Genomic DNA, 17647 nt, shown 5'->3' with positions numbered 1-17647 from the left:
ACTTTCATCATAAAGCTAACCTTCCTAGAATCACTGCTTCAATGGTGATTTTTTATTCAAAGAAAAACTATTCAAAACACAAAATAAGAAAATAGACTTTTATCAATACACAAATAAGTTTACTTAAAATCAGGTAAGCCACATATTTAAAAAACTTTCAGACCTTCTCCCAGCACTGTCCACAATCTAGAGTAGGCTCATGTGAAACCTGTAGTCCTGCCAAGGAGCAATATGTGATCGTCCAGATACTCACTGACACCGTTTCTTGACACTGAGAGATGGTCACAAACAAACCTTTTTTGCTTGGATGAACATGAAGAGTTCACATAAAAACAGCTTCATAAAATGCCTATGAAGGAAAAACTGCTAATATCAGAAGAGTTCCAACACTTCAATTGAATATAATCCTCTATTATTCTTCTCTTGATTTAATTTCTGTAGCTCTCGAAAACTTACTTCGATCTTGTTGAGTTCGGAATAAACACATATCTAAAAAAAGAATAATTCAGAGTAATTTTTATAATAATTTCTAGATAAATAAGCAAGTTTTCCATGATTACTTATGAATTTTCCATGAGTAAAAAATTTGTGGGGGAGGGGGTGCCGGGGATTGAATCCAGGACCTCGAACATGTTATCCACACTCCAAGCTACTCCATGAACACATTTTAAGAATAAATTGTAATATAAGTACAAACAGAATTAGTACATATCAAAAAGTCACAAACCTGGGATTTCACAAACTTATAAAGATTTATCAGGAGCCTTTTTGCTTCTGGTATCATTACCACAACAGTAAAATTAGCATCCAGAAGTAGACATATCCAATCCATGATCTGAAGATAAATAGAAAAAGGAAACTTAAGATTATAAATTAAATTTTTTTTTTTTTTTTTTTTGGCGGTGCTGGGGATTGAACCCAGGGCCTTGTGCTTGCAATGTAAGCACTCTACCAACTGAGCTATATCCCCAGTCCTATAAATTTAATTTTAATTCATGTATCAAATTCATAATTATATCAGTTACAAGAAAAATAAGTTCTGATCTTCCTGCCTCAGACTCCCGATTTTCTGGGATTACAGTCCCACACCACCACACCCAGTTAAGAATGTAAATTTTTTTTTTTCTTTTGCAGGGTAAGAGAGAAAATGAGAGGAAAAGAGAACGGAAAGAGAAAGGGAGCACGCTAGAGAGAGTGGAAATCGAGGAGGAGGAAAAGCAAGTGTGTAGGAGAGAGAAGCAAGGAATATAAATTTTTGATAGGAAAGCTAGATTGATATTTTTTTCCAAGGGGGAGTTAATACTAATCTTTTTATTTTATTTTATTTTTTAGTTGTTGATGGACTTTATTTTATTCATTATTTATATGTGTGCCGAGAACTGAACCCAGTGCCTTGCACATGTTAGGCAAGTACTCTACCACTGAGCCACAACCCCCAGCCCCTGATCATTTTTATTAAAACAAATTTAAGTTCACTTTTTTTTTTGGCAGTACTGGGGATTAGACCCAGGGTCTTGTACATGCTACACAAGTAGACTACACTGGGCTACAATTTCCAGGCTTTTAAATTTACTTTTAAGTAATTATCTGTAGTCACAAAAAAAAAAGGACCCATTCATCTTCATTTCTTACTTGTTTGTATTTTGTGGTACTAGGATCAAACCAAGACTTTCACAAGATAGGCAAGCACTCTACCACTGAGCGGTAGCCCAAACCCCTCAATTTCTATTCTGAAAGACACATTACACATTATGCCCAAAGGATAGGGTATTGTGTATCACAGGTGAGTTACCATGAACTAAAATAAAGTTATTAATATACATTTATAAAAATATTCTGTGGGGCTGGGGAGATAGCTCAGTTGGTACAGTGCTTACCTTGCATGCACAAGGCCCTGGGTTCTATCCCCAGTACTGCAAAAAAAAAAAAAAAAAAAAATTCTGTGTAGTTCTACATCCTCAAATGGTATAGAAACACACAGAAATCACTCTCATAAAAAGCATTAAGGAAACTGGTTATTCACTTGTGAAGGGGAAGCTGATCCCTACAAAACTCTTACAATAAAATAAATACTATGTCAGGCGCAGTGGCGCAACACCTACAATCCCAGCAACTTAGGAGACTAAGGAAGGAGGACTACAAGTTCAAAGCCAGCCTCAGCAACTTAGCAAGGCCCTAAGGATATAGCTTAGATGAACGAGTGCTTGCCTCCCTTGCACCAGGCCCTGGGTTCAATCCCCAGTACCACCAAAAAAAAAAAAAAAAAAAGGGCTGGGGATGTAGTTCAGTGGTTGAGCACACCTGGGTTCAATGCCTATACCAATACAAACAAACAAAGAAATAAATTAATTAGGGGGCTGGGGAGATAGCTCAGTTGGTAGAGCGCTTGCCTTGTAAGCACAAGGCCTGGGGTTCAATCCCCAGCACTGCAAAAAAAAAAAAAAAAAAAAAATTAAATAAAACCATGAAGTATTAAGAAAACAGGATGACTATAATCTTACTGTGGAAGGGCCTTAAACATCACATGAACCTTTAAGAAGTTATTAAAGGAGCAGGGGTGTGGCTCAGTGGTAACACACTTGCCTAGCACCTGTGAGGCACTGGGTTCAATCCTTAGCACTACATTAAAAAAAAAAAATAAAGGCACATTATGTCCATCTATAGCAAATATATATATATTTTTTGATTCATTGTACACAAATGTGGTACAATTTTTCACTTCTCTGTACACGATGTAGTCACACCATTTGTGTAATCATACATGTAAAGGATCATGATGTTTGTCTCGTTCCATTTTCTTCCCCCCCCCCCCCCCTCCCCACCCATTTCCCTTTACACAATCCAACATTCCTCCATTCTTCCCTTACCCTCTCCCCGCTTAAATTTAATTTTTTAAAAAAGAAGCTATTAAGGAAAATCTTAGAACTTTTTAAAAAAATTTTTATTAGTTGTTGATGAAACTTTATTTATTTGTATGTGGTGCTAAGAATTGAACCCAGTGCCTTGCACCATGCTATGCAAGCGTTCTACCACTGAGTCACAATCCCAGACCAGCAGAGTACTTTTGTAACAACATAAAAATAAACATAAAAATAATAAAAAATAAAACTTTTCTATGTCAAAAACTGCTGAAAAGAGTAAAAAGATAATGACAGAGAAAGAGGCTTATAATGTATCTGACAGGAAAAGGCTAATTACTTTAATATACAAAGAAAAAAAAGATTGGAAATGCAATAGAAAAATGACAAAGAACCTGACTTAGCAGGTTGTTAAAAAGATTTATATTTCATAAAAGAAATATAAATGGATAATAGAAATAATAGTGTACCTCTTCCATTATCAAAGAAATGAAATTAAAATAGGTAACGTTTTATTAACTTTATGATGGGCAAAGAATAAAAAGTTTGACATATAGGTATCAGTAAGAATGTGGAAACCGAAGGCCTGGAACCTTGATGGCAGGAGGTAGCAATATCACACTCTGCAAAGATAACTGGGCACTGACAAAATGAGAGAAGGATGTCTGTGTCTATTCCAAACATAAAAGAAAGTTCTTGGGCCAGGTTGAAGCTCAGTGGTAAGGTACCTGCCCAGCACGCACAAGGACCTAAGTTTAATCCCTAGCACTCAAAAATACATAAACAAGCTCAGGCCATATAGCCCATCTCGTAGAGTGCCTGCCTCTCATGTTGGAGGCCTGGGTTCGAGTCCCAGCACTCTGGATTGTGGAAATAACAAACAAACAAAAATACATAAACGAATAATCAGAATATTTTAAAAATTATTTCTAGACATGAAGGAAAATATATTGGCAGGATTGAACTCAGTGAATGTATTCCCAGTCCTTTTTATTTTTTATTTTGAGATAGGGTTTCAAAAAGGTGTTAAGACTATCTCAAACTTGTGATCCTGCTGACTCAGCCTCCTGAGTTGTTTGGATGACAGGTGTATACTACCATGCCCGGCGCTAAGAAAATTATTGGCAAGTCTCATAAGTAAGAATCAGGAACTTAAGATGAATTTAGGGCTGGGGATACAGCTCAGTTGGTCAGGGTAGAATGCTTGCTTTGCATGCACTAGGCCCTGAGTTCAATCCCCAGCACCACTGGAAAAGTAAATAAATAAATAAATAAATAAATAAATAAATAAATGAATAAAGTTGTGTAATATAGAATTGTGACCTAATCTATTTACTTAATTAAGAGTTCCTATTCCAACTCCAGTGATCTGTATATACGACGAGGGAGGAGATTCACATGATCTCCCTAATTCGGAGGAGACAAGGAAAAATCAGTTACTGATTTCCAGATGCTGAGACTGCATAAAATACAACCTGTCTGAAAAAGTAAAAAGTTTTCTGACCTGGCTTAAGGTTGGTGGGTGTATTCCAGGAAGAGTCATAGTAGCATTTTCACTACACTTCAAATAAAGGAAATACAAATATTGCAGAAATAGCTGGGTGGAAAGAAAAAAAGCCAAGTTATCATCTTGATAAAACAAATTTTCTATAGACATACTGGAAGAAATTCTCAGAAGCTGTCCAATCAAATCATATATCACACAAATAAGCTAGCTATCTGGGGACAAAGAAATGAATAAAATGTCACTGCCATCACTGAGGAACTCATGTGGTTTAGGACCAGTGGGTGATAAATTTATTCTGTTTATAAATAACACGCAGAGAAAAGAGAATTCTTCTTTAAGCAATTCTTAGTGTACTTATTTATAACTTGTATGGCTTAATGTGGGCTTTGAGCGTGGCACAAATAAAATGCCAAGGTCTATCACCCAAAAATCACTCTATTCCCTAGGCACAATTCCTTCACCATGAAAGAACTTGATAACCTTTAGAATGTCTTAATAGCTGGTCAATAGCTGGTCAAAGTTAAGCAGAACAACTTAAGACAATTATTTCTGTTTATATTCTATGGGACTTGCATGAATACTTACAGTGGTATGCTGTGCGGGGATGTCCTTCAAGTGAGGCAGAAGAAATATTTCACTATATGCTGAATGAAGAATTGCATTTCTACTCAGGACTAAAGGAAAAAAATCTTACTTCAACAAATAAAGTTTACTCTATTTAGAATATAAGCAATTCCCTTCCTAAATTTATATGAAAGTGTTACCTATCTAGAAAGAATTCATCACCCAAATACTATCCCAGTCGAGACACTGGGTTTGAGCCTTAGCACTGCATAAAAATAAATAAATAAATAAATAAATAAATAAATAAATAAATAAATAAATAAATATGATTATTTTTAAAAGTCCAAAATCAGGATCTGGGTAGTGGCGCATGCCAGTAGTCCCAGCAACTAAGGAGGCTGAGACAGGAAGATCACAAGTTTGAGGCCAGCCTCAGCAACAGTGAGACCCTGTTTCAAAATTAAAAATTAAAAAAATTTTTAAAAGGGTCGGAATGTAGTTTGGTGGTAAAACCCATGGGTTCAATTGCCAGTACTTCCTCCTCACCAAAAAAGAATATCTGCAGATAGGTATGCCTACAGGTTCCCAGGGGAGGTAGGCAGAAGCCAGAACTCCACAGTTGAATCCAGGTTAACCAATGTACTCTGGGTTCATATGGCAACAGCAGGAATGGATGTTGCATGGGCTGGGACAGGACCCCAGCAGTTTTTGACTATGCCCTCTTTCCTGAATTCCCGTAGGGCTGACTATCAGGTGGATTCAGGTAAGATGAGTACAAAACCTGACAAGGCAGGCAGTGATGAGGAGGGTCAGAGATTGCAGGAACCACTACAACTGAAGAGCCACCACCATCACTGCTGCTCCATCATGTGGCTCTAACTGGGCAGGGCATAGTGACTAGATGGCATCCAGGGGAGCTACTGGCCCAGCTACTGGTGGGAAGTTGGAGAAGTCACAGAAAAGGCTTGGGTTTATGCATGCAGTTCGCCCTCCTCATCCACAGGTTCCACATCCCAGGACTCAACCATGGATAAATTTTTTTTTTTTTTTTTTGGTACTGGGGATTGAACCCAGGGGGCCTACCTAGAGAGCCACATCCTCAATCCTTTTTATTTTTTATTTTGAGACAGGGTTTCACTAAGTTGCTTGGGGCCTCGCTAAATTGCTGAGGCTGGCTTTGAACTTGTAATCCTCCTGTCTCAGCCTCCGAGCTACTGGATTACAGGTAGGTGACACCAGGCCTGGCTTTCATGTCACCAAAAAAGGACATGAGAATCCATTGATTTTGGTATCCACAGGAGTCCTGGGACCAATCCCATGCAATACTGAGGAAGGACTACAATGAATACAGGGTGCCATTTATCACAAGGTGCATCCCAATTTTAGAGATGTTATGTGGAGGGGGGGAAAAAAAGGAATGTCAGGGCTGGCGGGTAGCTCAGTGGTAGAGTGTTTGCCCAGCAGGCATGAGTTCAAGCCCCAGTGTCAGAAAAAAAAAAAAAAAAAAAGTTTGTAAACAAAACAAAACAGGAGTGTCTGAATCAATGAAATGCTCAAATCTCTATACTCCATTCTCTCAATAGCCCTAGGAAATATAGGTAATATTACCTTCAAATTACCAACAAGGAAAATGGAGGTACAGAGAGTGGCTAACTTTTCCCAAACATAAGCCTTAAATCCAGTAGATACGTTTTTCTCTCTGCTCCTCTCCCGGAGCCAGTGATAGCCCTTAATTTCTAGGGGGGATTTGGGAGACACAGTGGGTTGGGAAGAGATGAGAGCCAGCTTGTCTTTAAAACTCTCTGGGAGGGCTGGGGATATAGCTCAGCTGGTAGAGTGCTTGCCTTGCAAGCACAAGGCCCTGGGTTCAATCCCCCACCACCAAAAAAAAAAACTCTCTGGGAAAGATTAGAGTGTACTTGGGATGACTTTGGGGGAACCAATGGAGATTACGGAGGGGTTCAAGTCTCTAGGTTCCTTCTTTGGTGCTGTCTCTGCTCAGAGCCATGAACAGCATAGGTGAGTCTTATCTGCCAGATGTGATCAGTAATGGTTGGGGACCCAATCCTTGTCTTCTCTCCTATGATCCATGTTCTGCTCTGCCCCAAACCCCTAGATGACCCCAGCCTGTCTGATACCATTGATTCCTTCAGCTTTCCTGGAAGCAGGTTCCCAGATCCCTCAGTGCTACCTCTGAAATGCTGAGGTTTTGTGAGGACTCTACAAAGGCCAGGTACCCCATCATTGCCTGGGGCCACTGAGACATTTCTTTACAAGACCACTGCAAGCACTCTGTCACTGAGTCCCACTTCCAGTTCCTAAAATGGATTTCAAAAACACTAAATAGTGGGCCAGGTGTGGTAGCAAAAGCTTGTAATCTCAGTGGCTCTGGAGTCTGAGGCGGGAGGATTGCCTTAGCAACTTAGTGAGGCCCTAAGCAATTTAGGGAGACCCTGTCTCTAAATAAAATGTAAAAAGGGCTGGGGAGGCTCAGTGGCAGAGCATTTGCCTAGCACATGTGTGGTACTGGGTTTGATCCTTAGTACCACAGAAAAATGAACAAATAAAGGCATTATGTCCATATACAACTATAAATTTTTTTTTTTTTAAAGGGCTGGGGAGGGCTGGGGAGATAGCTCAGTTGGTAGAGTGCTTGCCTCTCAAGCACAAGGCCCTGAGTTTGATCCCCAGCACTGCAAAAAAATAAATAAATAAAAAAATAAAAAGAGCTGGGGGTATGGCTCAGTGGTTAACTGCCCCTGGGTTCAATCCCTGGCACAAAAAATAAAAAATAGGGCTGGGGTTGCGGCTCAGTGGTAGAGCACTTCCCTAACACGTGTGAGGCCCTGGGTTTGATTCTCAGCACCACATAAAAATACAATAAAGGTATTGTGTCCACCGACAACTACAAAATATATACAAAAAGAAAGCAAACTGTGAAAAAATAAATATATCACTAGCTCCTTTTTTCTCTTTTGGTACTTAATGAGTCCCAAAACAATTTAGCGAGACCCTATCTCAAAATAAAAAAATAAAAATGGCTAGAGATGTAACTCATTGTAAAGCCCCCCAAGTTCAATTCCCAGTATCACAAAGGGGAAAAAAAAAAAAAGCTAGGGTATAACTCAGTGCATGGCACTTGCCCAGAGGCCCTGAAATCCATCGTTGCACATGTGCACCTGTGCACACACATGAAGAGAGCTAGAATTGCATTGTGATATTGAGGCGCCCTGATGTGACTGTTAAGAGATATTTTTATTTCATTAGCCATTTTTTTTCCTTTTTCTTTATTATTATTATTTTTTTGGTACCAGGGATTGAACCCAGGGGCACTTAACCACTGAGCCACATCCCCAGCCCTTTACACACACACACACACACACCCACACACACACGTGTGTATATGTATATTTTATTATATACATATGTGTATATGTATATTTTATTAGAGACAGGGTCTGAATGAGTTGCTTAGGGCCTTGCTAAATTGCTGAGGCTGGGTTTGAACTCATGATCCTCCTGCCTCAGCCTCCTGTGTCACTGGGATTATAGACGTGTGCCACTGTGCCTGGTTTATAAGCCAATGTTTTAAGTGGCCTAAAATCTGCAGAATTACTTGTCTTCGTGATGATTTCTAAAAGGAAAAGTAAAATCACTGTTCTTTCCACGGGGAAGGGCAGGGTCTATGGCTTCTGCAAAGGGAAATATCCAGGGCACAGGGCAGAGAGTGTTCTCTTATGGATAAGAATGTGAAAGTGTGGTTAAGATTGACTGCTCTGGGGCTGGGGTTGTGGCTCAGTGGTAAAGCACTCACCTAGAATGTGTGAGGCCTTGGGCTTGAACCTCAGCACCACAACAAAAACATAAAAAAAAAAAAAAATTAGCTGCTCCCTATTAAGAGGCTGGCTACTTTCAGGCACATGAAAGTTTAAAGACATCTGGTTACTATGGTTATGTAGGAAAAATAGATAATAGAGATATCCTCCATCCTTGTTTGTCAACAATGTAAAGAAGGACTTGGGGAGAAGCCAGGCTCAGTGTGCATGGATGTAACCCAAGTGACTAGGGAGGCTGAGGTAGGAGGATCACAAGTTCAAGGCCCCCCTCAGCAACTCAGCAAGGCTTTGTCTCAAAAATAATATAAATGAGGCTGGGGATATACCTGAGAGGAAGAGTGTCCCTGGTTTCTATGGCTAGTACCCTCCCTGCTAAAAAAAGGAGTTAGGGGCAGCTTCATCTCCAAAACTGTTTTAATTTACCTCCATCCATTGCAGTGTTGGGTGAGCAGAGCCTTGGTCTTGGGGCAGGGCTGTCCAGGTGGTAGCAGAGATTGAACTCAGGGGCACTTATTCACTGAGCCACATCCCCAGCCTTTTTATTTTTTATTTAGAGACAGGGTCTAGCGGAGTTGCTTAGGGTTTCGCCAAGTTGTTGAGGCTGTCTTTGAACTCACAATCCTTCTGCCTCAGCCTCCTTCCTTCCTCCCTTTTCTGAGCCTTTTCACCCCTGTTCTTTGAGTCTTGTCAGTGTATACTATGTCCCAAGAAAGGGTGATTCAGTGAGAGTAGCAGTGTGGCTGGGTGGTCAGAGCGTGCCTGGGTGTGGACTTGGGTCAGGAAGACACTGGGAACGCCTGGCCCTGGGAATGTTGCCAGGCTAGATTATTTTTCTGTCTATGGTGAACCTCAATGTACATTCCTTTCCCCTATCCGAGCTGGAAATTCCACTGTACAAGTATCTGTTTGTGGTTTTTCTGGTCCTGAGTTCCCAGCCCTCAACTCTTGGACCTTTTGGAAACTTGGATGCTGAGCAGAGGGAAGGGTCACCACCCCCTTGGTCTATCGTGGGCCACCTTGACAGGGCATAAATGGCACAATCACAACAATAGCACTTCTAGACTGAGGGCTTATGACTAGGGCCTGTCTCTTTCTATGCATCAGTTCATGTAATTCACACTGCAATCCCCCAGGCAGGTGGGAAAGGATGGGAGGGAAGAAAAGAACAGGAGGCTTAATGAAGCCAGGCAACTTGCTCAAAGTTAAGTAGGCTATCAACACAGATGGCCTAACCTTGGGCAAATCATTTGTCCTCCTCGAACCTGTTTCCCATCTGCAAAATGGAAATGTGAAGTAGCTAGTCAGTCGTGAACAAGTGGATGGAGGAGGGTCAATGAAGGGTGGTAACTTACAGGGAGGACATCAGACATATCCAGCAAAGAGAGGCCACAGTCCAGGACAGGGTATCACAGGGAACCTTATTAAAACAGACAAACATCTGGAAAATGGAACAGATATACCAAACCTTCCCCAGCCATAGTTAATTAGAACTCCTTAAGAGAACTGTTTTTTCAAAATCAGTTCACACCCACCCCTGCAGCCAGGTCCTCACAACATTCCCTTTGTGACTGGATCATTACAGACAGACTCTAACAAAGGAAATTTGCTGAGGGCTATACAAAGGGTAACAAACCACTTAAAAGGGGGATGAGCCTTAGCTGTTCCTCACTGTGACCAAAACACCTGGAAAAAACAACTTAGAGGGGGAAAAGTTTATTTTGGCTCACAGTTTCAGAGGTTCAGTCCATGGCTGGTTGACTCCATTGCTCTAGGCCGAAGGTAAGACAGAACATCATGGCGGAAAGCTTGGCAGAGGAGCTGCTCACCTTGTGGCATCCAGGAAGCAGAGAGGGGGGAAGGGACCACAGGGGAGATGCACCCTTGCAGGGTACACCCCAGGACCCACCTTCTTCCACCACACCCCACCTGCCCACAGTTACCACCTAGGTAATCCATTCTAATTAGGATGTACTGATTACGTTATGGCTTTCGTAATCCGATCATTAAACCTCCAGAAGTAACACAGGAGCTTTTGGGGGACACTCCATATCCAAAACATAACAATGGCAAGAACGAATAAACTACAACACTTAAAAATCCAGACTCTGTATGAGTCACACCATCCTCTCTGGAGTGGTCCACACAGCACCTACATTGTTCCTTATCCTCACTTCTCAGCTAATAAACACCACTTGTTAATCTGTGAAACTCATTTGAAATTCTTCCTGCAGGATCACAAGAGCCTGTGACTGTGGACATACTGCATTTGCTTGGCTCCACCGGCAGCCTCTTTTGCAGAAGTAATAGTAATGCTTACTTGGAGAGGTTAATTAAAAAAAAAAAAAAAAGATGAACAAATTCATGGAAGATCACTTGATAAACTAAAGCCCTATAAAAACAAGAAAGTTATTTGCTCAGGACAGATGTAAATGCCTTATTAGTAACAATTTCTTTTTTTCTTTTTTGGTGGTGGTACTGGGATACCATTGAGATACATCCTCAGCCCTTTTTATCAGTTTAAATTTTGAGGCAGGATCAGCTTGCTGAATTGCCAAGTCTGGCCTGGAACTTGAGCTCCTCCTGCCTTAACCTCCCGTCTAGCTGGGATTACAAGTGTGTGCCTGGTAACAATTTCTTGGATGAAATTTTTTTGTGGTGCTGGGGATTAAACCTGGGACCTTGCACATACTAGACAAGTGCCCTACCACTGAGCCACATCCCCAGCCCTGATGAAATTCTTTTATTCAATAAACTAGGTCATCTTATTGTAAGAATACCTGTCTTGCTGAGTTGGCAACGTAACTCAGTGGTGAAGCACTGGCCTAGCACTTGTGACACTCTGGGTTTGATTCCCAGCACTGACAAAAACGGAGAAGGAGGAGAAGGAGGAGGAGGAGGAGGAGGAGGAGGAGAACAAGGAGGAGGAGAATAAGAAACAACCAGGCCACAGTGTACACATCTGTAATTCCAGCAACTTGGTAGGCTAAAACAAGCTGGAGGCTAGCCTTGGCGATTTAGGAAGACCCTGTCTCAAATAAAAAAAACAAAAAAAGGGCTAGGTTGCGGCCCAGTGGTACAGGAACCCTGGTTCAATCATGAGTACTGAAAAAAAAAAAAAATCAATAATTAAAAAAAGAACAATAGGGCTGGGTTTGCGGCTCAGTGGGAGAGCGCTTGTTTGGCATGACACACTGGGTTCCATTCTCAGCACCGCATATAAATAAGTAAAATAAAGATCCATTGACAACTAAAAAATATTTTTAAAAAATAGCAAAAAAATATCTGTCTCTTTTCTTTCTTCTGAGTAACTGAGGATTGAACCTAAGGCCTCACATGCTAGGCAAGTGCTGTACCACTGAGGTACACCCCAGCTCCTATCTCCTTTCACAGGACAAAAATAAAGCTCATTTAATCTAAGGGGGTAAAAATTAAATTTGCAAACATTTGTATTTTTCCTGAATTAACTCTATTTTATTTATTGGTACTGGGGATTAAACCCAGAGGTGCTTTACCATTGAGTTACATCCCCAGCCCTTTTTAGTTTTTATTTTGACACAGGGTCTTGCTAAATTACTTAGGACCTTGCTAAATTGCGGACACTGGTCTTGAACTTGTGATCCTCCTGTCTCAGTCTCCCATGTTGCTGAGATTACAGGTGTAGGCCACTGGGCTTAGCTCTGAATTAACTCTTGTGCTAAAAGAGGTCTGCTTGCTATCAGAGAGATTGTCCATTCCTCAGAAGAAGGCCAGAATTGACACTGTGTGTCGCCAACAGCTCTGGGTCAAGTGCTGAGCATGAGTTAATGTTTGGCCCACCATCTGTTGACACACATTTTTTCCAACTCCTGGCCAAATACAGAAAATGGCTAATAGATTTAAGATGCCTTACGTAGGAAATGTATATATTTGTATATATTTTTCTCCAATTAAAGGTGCAAAAAAACTATTTGAGTCTGAGAGGAGAATCACTCAAGAGAGGCCAGGGGTTGGGGCTGTAGCTCAGTGGCAGAGTATTTGCCTAGCATGTGTGAGGCACTGGGTTCAATCCTTAGCACTGCATAAAAATAAACAAAATAGGGCTGGGGATATAGCTTGGTTGGTAGAGTGCTTGTCTTGCAAGCACAAGGCCAAAAAAGCATACTGTCCATATACAACTACAAAAAAGAATTTAAAAGAGAGAGAGAGGTCAAGAATTTGAGAACAGCAGCCTGGGCAACATGGTAAGCCTCCTTGTAAAAATAAATAAATAAATAATAAAAATAATAATAATAATAAAAATAAGATTTTTTTTTTTAAAGAAAATGTACTGCATTCTTAACTTTCCAAGTTTCATTCTACTATTCTACACAGAAATCTGTAAATTGTACATGTGGCATGGTCTGGATTCTAAGAATACAGAGCAGACATGATCCCATCCTCACTTAGTCCACAGCCTAGCAGGAAGTGAGTGAGTAAGCAAGTACCATGATCACTGCTGGGAAGGAAGCAAAGAACTGAGGCAGAGAGGGGATGTTCAGGAAAGGCCTTTCCAAGATGGAAACCAAAATGCTAAGGAGGAGCCAGCCCTGTGGGGGGCTAGAGAGAGAACTTCCTGCAGAGGGAACAGCTCCACAAAGCAGTGAAGGTGCCTTGGGAGTCTGTCTGGGGCAGATAGTGCTGGGAAGAACTAGACGGGGTCAGATCAAGCATGCTTTGCCAGCTATAGGAAGGAATCTGGCTCCTATTTTAAAACAAGAAGTGAGAAGCCATTAAAGCCCATTTTTATTTTTTAAAACACAGTCATTTTCAGTCTGACTCTACATCATGTACAACCAGAGAAATGAAAAGTTGTACCCTATTTGTGTACAATGAATGAATCAAAAATAAAAAATAAAGTAAAATAAACCAATCATTTTAATATTTCAAGCCCACTTTGAGAAATGTTTGGTAACATTCACGAAACATAAAATTCATCATTTTAAGATATACTATTCAGTGATATTTAGTACAATTACAGTGCCGGGCAACCAACATCATTACCCAGTTCCAGAACATTTTCATCACCCCAAAAGGAAACACATGCCCTTGATCCAGTGTCACTTCCCATTCTTCCCCCGCCTTCACCCTTAACTCTGTCCCCTGGCAACCATAAATCCACTTTCTGTCTCAGGATTTCCCTCTTCAGGACATTTTAGATAAATGGTATTTTGTGACTGGCTTCTTTCCCTTAGTATCATGTTTTCCAAATCCATTTATTGTAGCATGCATTGATACAACCAAATTGTGAGTGTGTGTGTGTGTGTGTGTACAGGAGATTTAACCCGGGGCACTTTGCCACTAAGCCACATTCCCAGCACTTCAGCACTTTTTATATCTTATTTGAAACAGGGTCTCCCTAAATTGCTTAGGGTCTTGCTAAATTGCTGAGGCTGGCCTCGAATTTGGCAATCTTCCTCCCTCAGCTGGGATCCAGGTGGCTGGGATTACAGGTGTGTGCCACCACAACCGGTGCATCAAAACTTTTTAAAGCCAGGCGTCATGGTGTGCGCCTGCAATCCCAGTGACTGGGGAGTCTGAAGTAGACAGATCATGAGTTCGAGGCCAGCCTGGGCAATTTAGCAAGACCCTGTCTCAAAAAAATATAAAGGTATGGGAGTGAAGCTCAGTGGTAGAAAGCGCCCCTGGGTTCAATCCCCAGTACTGCAAAACAAACAAACAAACAAACTGTTTAAAGGGCTAAATGAACTGATCACTCACCACCATGAAGAGGATACCTGGGTAGGAGAGAAGCCAGAGTGAAAGTGGGTAGATCAGTTGAGGGCGGTTGAGTGGGAGGGTTAGAGATGCCAGTGGAGATGGCCGCAGTGGAAATGGAGAGAGGGACATGTGGGAAATATGTGCCAAGCAGGGTGGACAGGACCTGCTGATGGAGGAGGGGGGAGGGAAGCATGGACACAAGTACCTGGGGAATCTGGGGCCGAGCAGGAGCTGAAGGTGTAGGGGAATCGAGAACTCATTTTGGGCACCTACGCTTGAGATATTTAATTGAAAATGTTATTTAGGAAGAGGAAATTTGATTCTAGGAATATAAAGATGGAGATACGAAGGTAAGGATCACCAGGCAGATTAAAAATTTAGAAATCTAAATCCAGAACAAGTTTTGAATTATATGCATTACAATAAGGGACTTCCACCCTCAAGGGTGACCAGGAGGAAGAGGTCTGTGAACCTAGTAGCATACTTTTCTCAGTGCCAGGCAAAGTGCATCTGAATGAGTACTCAGCATTTACAAAGCCTGGAGCCAGCTCCCCCAGGACTGTATTCAGAATTCCCAGGCACTCGGCCCTCCTCTTTTGTATCTCTGTTGCAACTAATGTCAGCCCACCCAGCAACCAGGTAGTGCCCTGGGAGGGTGCAAGTCACAGCATTTGCCTTTCAATAAGGAAACTACCAGGGGCTGGGTTGTAGGTCGGTGGGAGAGTGTTTGCCTAGCACGTGTGAGGCACTGGGTTCGATCCTCAGCACCACATTAAAAAATAATAATAAAATATTGTGTCCATCTACAACTAAAAAAAAAAGTAAAGCTGACAAGGTGGGGTTAGGGACTTGTCTGTGGTTAAAAATGAATCCATTAAATCAAAATTAATTAAAAATGAATGCTATGTTCCTGGAACTAACTTACATTAAAGAAATTAAGCTTTTTTTTTTTTGAGTACAGGGAATTGATCACTCAAGACACTTGACCCCTGAGCCACATCCCCAGTTCTATTTTTTTCTTTTTTTTTTTTTTTTTTATTTAGAGACAGGTTCTCACTGAGTTGCTTAGCGCCTCGCTGTTGCTGAGGCTGGCTTTGAACTCCCTATTCTCCTACCTCAGCCTCCCAAGCTACAGGGATTATAGGCCTGTGCACTGCACCTGGCTAACCTTTTATTTTTAATTTTTTTTTAGTTGTAGGTGGACATAATACCTTTATTTTACTTATTTTTATGTGGTGCTGAGAATCGAACCCAGGGCCTCACATATGCTCTTTTTTTTTTTTTTTTTTTTGCGGTACTGGGGATCGAACTCGGCCTTGTGCTTGCGAGGCAAGCACTCTACCAGCTGAGCTATCTCCCCAGCCCTCACATATGCTCTTTGAGCACTCTGCCACTGAGTCACAATCCCAGCCTACCTTTTTTTTTTGGTCCTGGGGATTGAACCCAGGGCCTTGTAATTGCGAGGCAAGCACTCTATCAAACTGAGCTATATCCCCAGCCCCTACCATTTGTTTTAATAGAAGAAAAACATATAGTTGGGTGCACTTAGAAATTATTATTTAAAAAACATTTTTTAGATGTTAGTAGACCTTTAGTTTTATTCATTTATTTGTATGTGGTGCTGAGAATTGAATGCAGTGCCTCACACATGCTAGTCAAGTGCTCTACCACTGAGCCCCAAGCCCCAGCCCAGAAATTATTTTTTTGGTGCATGTGAGATACATATGTACACACACCACTGTGTGAAAGGGTTATGGAAAATAATATTCCTGTAAAGCAGGTCCCCGAAGAAAATTGGAGAGAGGTGTGGCTCAGGAGGAGGAAGGGGAAACTAGCCAAGGAACAATGGGCCCTGGGGGAAAGGGGCGGGATACTGAATGTTGGGCCCTAAACCATGACTTTTCCCCCATGGCTAATTAGTCCTAAATGGAGGCACAGCAAAATACCCATGGGCAAGATTTGAGTACTCATCCCTGACATCTGGACTCTTATCTCCCCAGACAACAATGAGTTTCAACCATTTTTACAACTACCCTCCTAATTAAAGTTTTAACCTTTTCAACTAGCCCCTGACCTTCAAAGCTGCAGGAACACAGCTTCCAATGGTTATACATTGTATCCTATGAAACCCAAATCCCCTCTGTAACTGACGGTCTTTTCCCATTTGGAAAATGGATTCGAATGGTGTCTGAATCTGTGAAGGAATAAAGGCTTCTCTGAATCTGTGGAGGTCTGCTTCTGGCCGTTTGTGCTGACACTATGGAATGGTTAAAACGAACTAACATATGCATCCCCTCAGATACCCATTTCATTTATTATTATTTGGTACTAGGGATTGAACACAGAGGCGCTTTACCACTGAGCCACATCTCCAGCCTTTTTATTTATTTTTTATTTTGAGACAGGGTCTTGCTAAGTTGCTTAGGGCTTCATTAAGTTGTTGAGGCTGGTCTTGAACTTTTGATCTTCTGAGTTGCTGGGATGACAGGTTTGTGCCACTGTGCTGGGCCTACACTTTTTTATTTGTGTGTGTGAAAGGGGAGAAATGAAGGAAGTTAAAATAGGAAATTATGCATATTTCACAACGTTATGCATATTTCACAACAATTTTTTAAAAGCAATGTTTAATCCATTAAAGATAAAGTGGCTCAGAAATCACTTAAATTCATTTGGAGTGGGGATGGACTGTAAAAATTCCTAAGAAACAAAAGGGTAAATGAAAAGTTACACTATCAACTCAAGCCTGTTTTCATGCCTGTTCTCCAAAGGCAATTACTGTGTCCTCCATCAATCAACAAGTGTAAACATGTCCCACAGCTATTGAGTCACAACACATCCATCCACTGTTTTGTACCTTGCTTATTTTCATTGATTTTATACACACACACACACACACCACACACACACACATATATATATATATATTTTTTTGTGTGTGTGTGTGTGTGTGAGGTGCTGGGGCACTTGACCACTGAGCTACATCCCCAGCCTCCTGAGTGGCGGGTTACAGGAATGCACCATCGCATCGGTTTTAGCTGTTATATTCTTGAGATTGTTTCATATCAATACATGTTGAGCTGCCCTTTTTTCCGCACTCCAGTACTGGGGATCAAACCCAGGACCTCACATATGCTAGGCAACTGATC

At 41.2% G+C, this 17647-nt stretch overlaps 2 long non-coding RNA genes across 2 annotated transcripts in view; one reads left to right on the top strand and one right to left on the bottom strand.

Moving 5' to 3' along the window:
- The window catches only part of LOC306656451, a 561410-nt gene that overhangs the window by 349962 nt on the left and 193801 nt on the right, over positions 1-17647 (top strand). The window lies entirely within an intron of this gene.
- LOC306656447 lies at positions 342-5086 on the bottom strand. Its single transcript, XR_013762511.1, has 4 exons — positions 4951-5086; positions 4363-4455; positions 728-835; positions 342-489 (listed from the first exon to the last, which is right to left on the bottom strand). It is a non-coding gene; the product is annotated as an uncharacterized lncRNA (long non-coding RNA).

The sequence above is a fragment of the Sciurus vulgaris genome (genome assembly GCF_902686455.1).
Source record: "Sciurus vulgaris genome assembly, chromosome: 3".
Lineage (NCBI taxonomy): Eukaryota > Metazoa > Chordata > Mammalia > Rodentia > Sciuridae > Sciurus > Sciurus vulgaris.
This window is presented reverse-complemented; position numbering and strand designations above follow the sequence as displayed.